The sequence below is a fragment of the Thermobia domestica genome, chromosome 6 (genome assembly GCF_964235325.1).
Source record: "Thermobia domestica chromosome 6, izTheDome1.hap1.1, whole genome shotgun sequence".
Lineage (NCBI taxonomy): Eukaryota > Metazoa > Arthropoda > Insecta > Zygentoma > Lepismatidae > Thermobia > Thermobia domestica.
In genome coordinates, this window is record NC_137459.1 from 313,223,854 (window position 1) to 313,234,416 (window position 10,563).

The 10,563-nt window shown below is 37.6% G+C and overlaps 1 non-coding gene and 2 pseudogenes across 1 annotated transcript; all 3 read left to right on the forward strand.

Annotated features, from left to right (window-relative positions):
• Positions 1-1,149: 1,149 nt before the first annotated feature.
• On the forward strand, positions 1,150-2,345 carry LOC145688593 (small subunit ribosomal RNA; annotated as a pseudogene).
• Positions 2,346-8,318: 5,973 nt separating this feature from the next.
• LOC145688613 (small subunit ribosomal RNA) lies at positions 8,319-9,418 on the forward strand (annotated as a pseudogene).
• An 891-nt stretch (positions 9,419-10,309) lies between these two features.
• On the forward strand, positions 10,310-10,461 carry LOC145688642 (5.8S ribosomal RNA). Its single transcript, XR_014131957.1, has one exon. It is a non-coding gene; the product is annotated as a 5.8S ribosomal RNA (ribosomal RNA).
• Positions 10,462-10,563: the final 102 nt, after the last annotated feature.

The following is a 10,563-nucleotide window of genomic DNA, read 5'->3' on the forward strand; positions in this document are numbered from 1 at the left end:
CAAGGTAATTGGGCCTCTGAGTTTTGTACACACGAGTGGTCTTAGGATCCTTCGGGCTCAACAGGGATTGTTGGAGAAAGTCTCTAGCCTGGGCCGGCGCAAGGCTGGCTGGCGAACAAGGTAATTGGGCCTCTGAGTCTTTATTCCCAGTTTCCTTAGTTCCCGGGTTAGGTTCACCGGTTAAATCGGAGGAGTCCGATTTATGTGTAAAGATAATGCCAGAGTGAAGGGAGCCAGAGTTCACTTGAAGGAGCAAGAGCCAGTGTGGTTAAGAAGTGAGCCGTTTTGTACTCTTAAGGAGGGATGCCGATTGACTTTGAACGGGCTGTCCTCGCTTTAGAGTTTGGGCCAGTTGACGGGAGCTTACTTGTCCTTCTTGAGAATGAGGCCAGATAGCATGTCCTTTCTAGCTTACAAAGGCTTATGCGGAGCATTGTTTTTTGTAAGTGACTTTTTATTCTCCATGTGGCATTTAAGTACCGATTTTCCTTAAGTTAAGGACGGTATAGACTCATCGCCAGTTTGAGCGTGTATCACTTGTCGAACGGAAGCCACTGTCATCCAAGGACACTAGTAGACTTATATTTCACTGGAGCAGGAGTCTAAATGTGCTTTTGTGGGTACCCTTACGGCCAGTTCTAACGGGAGCCAGGCCCCACAAAAGTAGGCTTATTCCGGTGGAAAAAGGAGTCTTTAAAATTTGCTGTGTCGGGTGAACGGCTATATGTAAACGGAAGCCACAGTCATCCGTAGGACATGAGTAGACTTATTTCGCTGGAGGAGGAGTCTAAATGTGCTTTTGTGGGTACCCTTACGGCCAGTTCTAACGGGAGCCAGGCCCCACAAAGGTAGGCTTATTCTGGCGGAAGAGGAGTCTTTAAAATTGCTCTGTCGGATGTACCGGCAAAGTGTGGAAGGAAGCTGTTGTAACCCAAGGATACAAGTAGGCTTGTTCCATTGGATTGGGAGTCTAATATGCTCTTGGCGGCTGTCACACGGCCAGTATTAACGGGAGCTAGTCACCGCAAGAGTAGGCTTATTCCAGCGGAACAGAAGTCTAAAATGCTTGGTCGGGTGTAGCTTTCCTATCCTTTGTTAGAACGCTGTGTTGGTTGTGTCCAACACTTTCCGGCTTTTTAGTCGGTCAATTCCCTGGTTGATCCTGCCAGTAGTCATATGCTTGTCTCAAAGATTAAGCCATGCATGTCTCAGTGCAAGCCAAAACAAGGTGAAACCGCGAATGGCTCATTAAATCAGTTATGGTTCCTTAGATCGTACCTATCCTACTTGGATAACTGTGGTAATTCTAGAGCTAATACATGCAACTAGAATCCCGCCCAGCAATGGAAGGGATGCTTTTATTAGATTAAAACCAATCGGTCGGTTCGTCCGTCCGAAACCTTGGTGACTCTGAATAACTTTGGGCTGATCGCACGGTCTCTGTACCGGCGACGCATCTTTCAAATGTCTGCCTTATCAACTGTCGATGGTAGGTTCTGCGCCTACCATGGTTGTTACGGGTAACGGGGAATCAGGGTTCGATTCCGGAGAGGGAGCCTGAGAAACGGCTACCACATCCAAGGAAGGCAGCAGGCGCGCAAATTACCCACTCCCGGCACGGGGAGGTAGTGACGAAAAATAACGATACGGGACTCATCCGAGGCCCCGTAATCGGAATGAATACACTTTAAATCCTTTAATGAGAATCTATCGGAGGGCAAGTCTGGTGCCAGCCGCCGCGGTAATTCCAGCTCCGATAGCGTATATTAAAGTTGTTGCGGTTAAAAAGCTCGTAGTTGGATCTGGGTCTCGGACGATCGGTTCGCCGCCCGGCGTTTAACTGATCGTTCCGGACGTCCTGCCGGTTTTTCCTTTCTCGGTGCTCTTCATTGAGTGTCTTGATTGGCCGGCACGTTTACTTTGAACAAATTAGAGTGCTCAAAGCAGGCCGTGTCGCCTGAATGTTCGGTGCATGGAATAATGGAATAGGACCTCGGTTCTATTTTGTTGGTTTTCGGAACTCGAGGTAATGATTAATAGGGACAGACGGGGGCATTAGTATTGCGACGTTAGAGGTGAAATTCTTGGATCGTCGCAAGACTAACCGATGCGAAAGCATTTGCCAAGAATGTTTTCATTAATCAAGAACGAAAGTTAGAGGTTCGAAGGCGATCAGATACCGCCCTAGTTCTAACCATAAACGATGCCAGCCAGCAATCCGCCGAAGTTCCTCCAATGACTCGGCGGGCGGCTTCCGGGAAACCAAAGCTTTTGGGTTCCGGGGGAAGTATGGTTGCAAAGCTGAAGTGTATTTCCACACGGACTTCCCCAATATTGGGTAAAAAATTTAAAACCCAGAGACAAAGACATACTAAAAATATTAAACACATTAAAAAAAAAAACCTTGAATTTAAACTCAAATAACTCAGTTGTCAAAATAACAATTAAGAGGACCCTATACTCAAAACTATATATAAAAAAATAATTTATCGAACTGGCTCCTAAAAATTATTGCATGAATATACCGACACTATCAATCATACACCTAATAAATATAAAGAAAAAATATTAACTTAATACAAATCATGAACACAGTCATGTAACTACCTAAATATACAAAATAATACAAAAAAATTTCTTTTCTTGACGCTACGTACCAACTAAGCATTACTTCTCAAAAAAAAGAAAAAATAAAGCAAATTCAAGTTATAATAAAATAATGGCAACAAATTAAAACAATAAAATCTCAACAAATTCCGATGCCAACCGTATTTGTACATAACAACTTATAAAATAGGTCTTATTCAATCACAAATTTCTTAGATCTATCTGATATCATATAATAAATCTTAAATACAAAACCACTTATTTATACATATACATTAATTAACACACATATTCATATTAATAATTTTCACATTTTTTCTGGTAATATTTCTTTTCTTCCTTTTTTTTTAATTTTAATTTTTTGTTTTCTTTTTTTTTGTTTTCTTTCTTTTTTCTTTTTCTTTTTTTTAACTAATATATTTTAAATTATATTTATTACTTCTTTTTCTTTTTTTTATTTTTATTTCCATTCTTTTCTTTTTAATTTTATTTTTATGTATATGTGTGATTATTCTTTTTTTCTTTTTTTTCTTTTTTTTTTCTTATCCTTTCTTTATTATTTTAATTCAAACAATTTTTTTTTCAATTTTCCCTTTTTTTAACCTGACTAATCTATAAATACCCATACATGTATACTTATATTTTCGTATACATTATTTTCCTTAAACTTTAATTTATAACAAAAATAACTAATTTATTAATCTTTTAAATGCTGGCATCTAAAATAAGCTGTATACTGAGATAAAACTCACACTTTCTATTATAAAACAATAAATATATAAATTCAATAAAATACATAATTTATACTTATAAAATCAACCAACAATGCACAAATTACACAACCATAAAAAGGAAACCATATTATCTAATTAACCAAAATAATCTAAGTGCATATTTAAAATTTCAATGGAAGATCTCAGAACCAGATTCTTTTCTGAATAAACTTAGGCACCCCAAATTTCTTACAAAATTTCTTAAAGGAATTTGTTAATGCTCCTCTAGATCCAATAATTAGAGGTATTACCTCCACTATCATATCGTCTTCAAACACATTCTTTAAAATTTCATATTTATCATTCTTTTCTTTGAGTGCTTCATTCTCCATCTCACCCTCCTCAAACCTTACAGTAATATCCAAAATATACCTCCTACCACCTTTTTCAACTATACAGTCTGGTTTTAATTTAGAATTATTAATATTAAATTCTGGCTCTCTGGCTGTTTTGTAACCATTAATCTCAAAGTGTTTCAAAATAATATCAACAATTTTATTATGTCTCCATATACGTCTTGGAGCATGGAGGAAGCACCTCCCGACAACATGTGCAGCAGTCTCTAACGGTTCCTTACATGCTCGGCACTCTTTAACAATACTAGGGTTGGCTCTCGCAAGAACCACCCTAACCCCATACGTATTGGTTCGCAACTTGACAGCATCAATGAACCTGTTGTCGGGAAGAGTTTCCTCAAAAAGAAAAACATTTGAAATAGGGCTATTTTTAAAATAGTTAACACCCTTTCCCTGACTGTCCTTGGATTGCCAGATATTGAACCATTCATCTTTTAATTTTATTTTTTTTTGTAACAAAACATCTAAGTTGTAAGGTCTAAGGATATGTAAAGTATCTAACAGCTTATCCTCCATATTATCCAACCTACTATTTAAAATCATTTTTTTTAAAAACTTATCTTCTTCCTGCTTTCTAAGAGAAAAAATAAATTTAACTTGCGCCATTAGAATGATATTAAACACGTTGGGAAATCCTAATCCCCCATCCCTTTTTCGAGAATAAAAAAAAGCATCCACTGTGGATGATGGTAAATGTAACCATTTTTTCAGATATAAACGTATTCTCGCATCAACATCTTTCAGAAATGAAGGTGAGGCAAAACTACTAATCCAAACATAAAAGAATTTTGGGATTACATAAGTTTGCAGCAGCAATATTTTCTGTCTCGGTTTCAATGGCAACTTAGAAACATTCACTAATATTTTATCCAGTTCTGTCAAATGGAATTTGTTCTCGATTCCACCTTCAATAGTATAGTAGCATCCCAAATAAACGAATGCCTCCCCAATTTCTATTCTTTTAACTACTTTATCATTCAACCTTAATTCAAAGGGACGACTTTCCCAACTTCTACCCTTAGGGGCAAGACTAAAACAAGAGCATTTTGAAACCGATATATCTAGCCCTATTCGTAATAAGTTATCATAAAACAAGTTTAACAAATTCTGTAAATCATCAATATTATTTGCGATTAACAAAATGTCATCGGCGTAAGCCAAAGCAGGTATACACAGTGAATCTAATTTATAACCAATATTGGACTCAAGTAGAATTCTCATTACCGTATCAATAACCAGGTTGAATAATAGAGGACTGAGAGGATCTCCTTGACGAACTCCCCTCCGAACCTTCATAAGTACATCTAATCCAGAAAACTCTGTTATATTATTGTCATATAAACATTTAATCACTGAAATATAACAATTGCGGATACCCCTTTTCTCCAACGCCTGAATTATTGCACAGTGAGGAACACTATGAAATGCTTTCCTCACATCAACCAGCACTCCAAAACATGGAGTTTGCTTTTTTCCCAATTTTAACAAAGTATCTAGTGTAAAGCAATTAAACAGAGTACTACTATCCTTCATGAATCCTTTTTGGCATTCATGGATTTTCAAAACTTGACTCATTCTTTGTTCCAAAATGCCCGAAAACACCCTACACAATATCGAAGATATTGTAATCGGGCGCCAATTTGCAACATCATTAGTGTCCTTACCTGCCTTGGGGATCAAGACAGTACGGTTAGTTTGCCAGTTTTTGGGCACATATCCATAACATAGTAACAAATTATATAATTTACATAACAGTCCTAGGATACATTTTTTATTAATATCACCTTTTTTTAACCCGTCAGGACCAGCCCCTGAGCCATTAGCAATTCTCTTAACTCTGGTCTGAACTTCTTGTAAAGTAATGGGTCTCATTAACCATTGATATTGTTCTGACTCCATAAGATTTTCATAAAAAACAGCAGAACAACCACCTTCTTTCCCCCATAAACTATTATAAAATGACTGTACTTTTTCAGCATCTAATAACCCATTACTATTACTATTTTCACTCAACAGTCTATCTTCAAAAATCAATTTGGCCAATTTCTCAGGGTCCTTCCGAAACATTTCCTGAACATTAACATATTTTTGAATCTTAGACAAATATTTTTTTTTCTTGTAACTATCTTTAACATTATTCAAATCAATAGACTTGTTCTTAACCCCCAAGGCATTCAAAAATCCATCGTACCATATCTCGATATCTCTCTTATCAACATCGTATTCGGCCAATAGCTTATTCAAGGATTCATCCAGACATTTAATACAATCATCCGAATCTTCTATAACTAACTGATAACAGTACTCTTTAATGGAGTTCCAAAAATCAATGTCACCTTTACCCGATCTTGCATTACATTCCACTTCAGAAATAGATTCCTTTCCATCATTCAGCACCTCCTGAACAACCCGCTCCAATTGTTGCGTTAATATATTACTCAAATCCAGTTCATTTACAATTGATACACCAGCATCCCGATCATCTAAATTAACATCGATTTGATTTGCCCTAATCTCATCTGACAGCAAATTCAAATCTACTTCCCTACTATTCAGATTTATAATCACTTCTTCTAACTCTCTAATTTTAGATAGTAACTTATTTTCCTCCTCAAGATGGTTGTTTTTCATTTTCTGTATCACATCCTTATTTTGTTCAGTAATTTTTCCAATTTCTTCTTCAAATCTGTATATCATGGCATTGTTCTTCTGGATCTTTATTTTCAACAGAGAAATCTCCCTTTCTTTACTCTCCAGATCTTTTCGCAATCTATCATTTATTTCATCCAATTCTTTTACCCATTCTTTTTCTTTACTCAAATTTAATTCTTTATTCGAAATTTCCATCTTTAGTTCCTCAATCTTATTTTCTTTCAAAATATTCTCTTCTCTGATCATCTCAAATTGCTGCTCAAACTCCAAACCAGCCTCTTCTTTTTCTTTCCGTTTAATGTCATTTATTTTGTCAGTAAGAATATTCTCGGTATTAATCATAATTTGTTTTATAAATTCTTTGAACAATGCTGACAGATGAAGATTTTCTAAGCCGTCAATAGCTATATTCATACCCCGTAATTCCTCCAAAATCTGTAACTTTACCAAATCATGTTCATTCCTTATTAATTCTGTGTCAATCATCGCCTCATCCTCACCGATCTGCTCAAACACAGATTCAACCTCATCGTCATACGTATCCTGTGTTGAGGATGTTTCTTCATCATAGGCCTCTACAGCTTCACCAACGAACACATCGCGAGGAAGGTCTCCTTTTTTAACTAATCTGCATTTCTTATTTCGTACGTCATCCAGACTTTTATTTGGAAAAAAACCTAGTATTATTTCATTAATATTTTCTTTTCCAGCATTCTCCCTTGCTACCTTAATAAATAATTTAATTTCATCATCCGTCCATTTCCTCCTACTCATCATTTTTTCTTTTTTTTCTTTTTCTTTTTCCAACTTCATTAATTGCCATTCCCTACGATGTTTTTTGGCACGGTGCGTAGCCAAACCTCCAAATTTTTCGAATGAAAGCTCGCACCATTGACATTTGTATTGGCCCTCCTTTCGGGGGCCACTACATTTAGGTATATGGCAATCAGCTGCATGCGTACGATTAAACCTACTTTTACAGATTTTGCATTCCAACGCAAAGTTTAGCTGGTGAGACTGATCAAGATGCTTGTAAAACTCTTTTTTTTCAAAAAAAAGCAATTTCGGGTGATCAAGACAATGTAATTCTTCCAATGGAAAACAATATATGGTTAAACCATTGGGATCTTTATAGTGTTCCCCACTACCAATACTACTCTGACTTTGCGACCTCGTCGCTCTCCCTCTAGTTCTGGATTCCATACTATAATAGTAAATTATCAGTAGAAAATATAAATACAGATATACACCCATATATAGTAAAAAAAGTTAAAACAAAAAATGTAACATAATAACACTAATAGTGAACAAAAAAATTATTAATATTTCACACTTCAGCAATATATTTATATGAACATTTATTAGTTTGTTATTGTTAATTTTTTTTATTTTAATTTTTTTTCCTCCTCTCCTCTTATTCTTCTTATTAATCTTATTTCATTTTTTCCCTTTATTTTGATCTCAGTCTTCAAAATAAGCAACCATACTCCCAAGTAGGCGGAGTTTAAGTCCCTTCTACTAATTTCTTCAATTCAATTTAACTTATTTTAAGATAATAATTATTCTTTTACATGTATATATTACATATGTATACAAATTACAATTTTAACCAAATATTGTCAAGACAAAGGCACCAATTCTTAGATTTAGATTTTTAAACGGCCAATAATAATCAAAAGAAATCACTAATTATACAAATCAAAGATTCGTGGTACGAGATCTAGGCCTAAATCCAAATTAATAATTTTAATACTATAGTTTTAAAATATTTTAACCACTTCTTAAATTAGTTTTTTTATTGTGCTTATTTTAAAATCAATAAAACTCAGATATCGAGTAAAAAATTTTCAATTCGCGATTTAATATATTATATGTCTTTATAATTATATCATAAGACATACATCTAAAATAGAGTAACTACTAAATTTATTATTTTATTTTGCTTGTTTTAATTTATAGAAAATGTGTAAAAAGTTTATTACTTTTTTTTTTCAAAGAAAAGCACAATATAATATGGTTATTTCCAATAATCAATTTACAAAAAAATAAATAATAACAACTATCTAAAATCCTTTTTCTTTTTTTTTAAAAAAAAAGTTCTTTGTAAAATCATCAAATTAATTCATACCAATTATCACCAGGTGCAAGTTGTAAATTAATGGGGAAAATTTAAGGTGTTACTATTTTCAATTAACTTAAAATAATCCCTATACCTGCTAATTGCAAGTCACTGGTAAATCAACCCTTAATCACGTACCGTTCATAACGGAATATCCCATAAGATCCAAATCCAAAGCTCCGTTTCATAACGTCGCATATACACTCGCCAGCATTTAAACCACCTATAAACCAGCACTTAAAGGAATTGACGGAAGGGCACCACCAGGAGTGGGGCCTGCGGCTTAATTTGACTCAACACGGGAAACCTCACCAGGCCCGGACACTGGAAGGATTGACAGATTGAGAGCTCTTTCTTGATTCAGTGGGTGGTGGTGCATGGCCGTTCTTAGTTGGTGGAGCGATTTGTCTGGTTAATTCCGATAACGAACGAGACTCTAGCCTGCTAACTAGGCGTTGGAATCTTTCCTTCCAACGTTCATGTCTTCTTAGAGGGACAGGCTGCCTCTAGCAGCACGAGATTGAGCAATAACAGGTCTGTGATGCCCTTAGATGTTCTGGGCCGCACGCGCGCCACACTGAAGGAATCAACGTGTCTTCCCTGACCGAAAGGTCCGGGTAACCCGCTGAACCTCCTTCGTGCTAGGGATTGGGGCTTGCAATTATGTCCCATAAACGAGGAATTCCCAGTAAGCGCAAGTCATAAGCTTGCGTTGATTACGTCCCTGCCCTTTGTACACACCGCCCGTCGCTACTACCGATTGAATGATTTAGTGAGGCCTTCGGACTGATACCCGGCACCTCCGTCTTGCGGTGGTACCGACGTGTCGGAAAGATGGCCAAACTTGATCATTTAGAGGAAGTAAAAGTCGTAACAAGGTTTCCGTATGTGAACCTGCGGAAGGATCATTATCAATTCATCACCACTGCGGTGGTTGATGTCAAAAGTTTCTTATTAGTGTGTCGTATCAGTTAGATTGACACCGTTGAACGGGAGCCACTGATCTTGACAGGCGAGGGAGAGAAAGGTGAGCCGTGTCTTCCCTTTAGTTGGGAAGCGAGCAGCAAGAACGGGAGCCACTGTCATCGGCGAGGGTAGCGTAGGCTACCTGTTGACACAGGCCGTGTGTCATCAAAGGATTGGAGTAGACTTATTTCGGTGGAAAAGAAGTCTTGAAAAGACTCCAAGAGAGTAAGACTTATTCCATCGGAGCAGGAGTCTTAAATGCTCAGTCAGATGACATGATAAACCAGTTCCGACGTCCAAGGGCTCAAGTAAGCTTATTCCGTTTGAAAAGAAGTCTTGAAAAGACTCCAAGAGAGTAAGACTTATTCCATCGGAGCAGGAGCGTTTAAAATGCTTGTGTCGGATGTCGAGTGCTGGGGTAGAACGGAAGCTTGTCCTCCAAGGACTCGAGTAGGCTGTGACTGCTTTGTGGGAGAAGTCTTGAAAAGGCTCCGAGGAGCAAGGCTTACACGTTAGTAGCACAAGAAGCCTTTAATACGCTCGGGTCGGGCGACTAGAGCTAGAATTCGCTGCTTTGTAGGCCAGTATCCTTTTCTGTTCAAGATGGCCTTCAATGAAAAACTGGTAGCCATGATTTTTGGCTACAAACTCATGGGCAGCCTAAGATTATTCCTTGTGATGCAGGGAAAGGCTTTCGAATGAACACGCCCAGCTTTCTGGTGAGTGACCGCAGCTGACGGGGCCAAACAGGAGGCAGGGCGGCCCCCGATGCGGTTTGTTTACCGAACTTTAATTTCTTGCACGGCATACGTGAAATGCTGTTGTAGAATTTTTACAACCCTGAACGGTGGATCACTTGGCTCGTGGGTCGATGAAGAACGCAGCTAGCTGCGCGAAAGAGTGTGAACTGCAGGACACACGAACATCGACGTTTCGAACGCACATTGCGACCCAGGATCTCTTCTGGGTCACACCTGTCTGAGGGTCGGTAACTTTATCCTGGCGGTGGAAGTTTTTCGGATGACCCCACGGCCTCTCGCTACTTCGGTAGTGATGCTGTGGCCATGTGCAAGGGGCCTGGCAAGGGGTC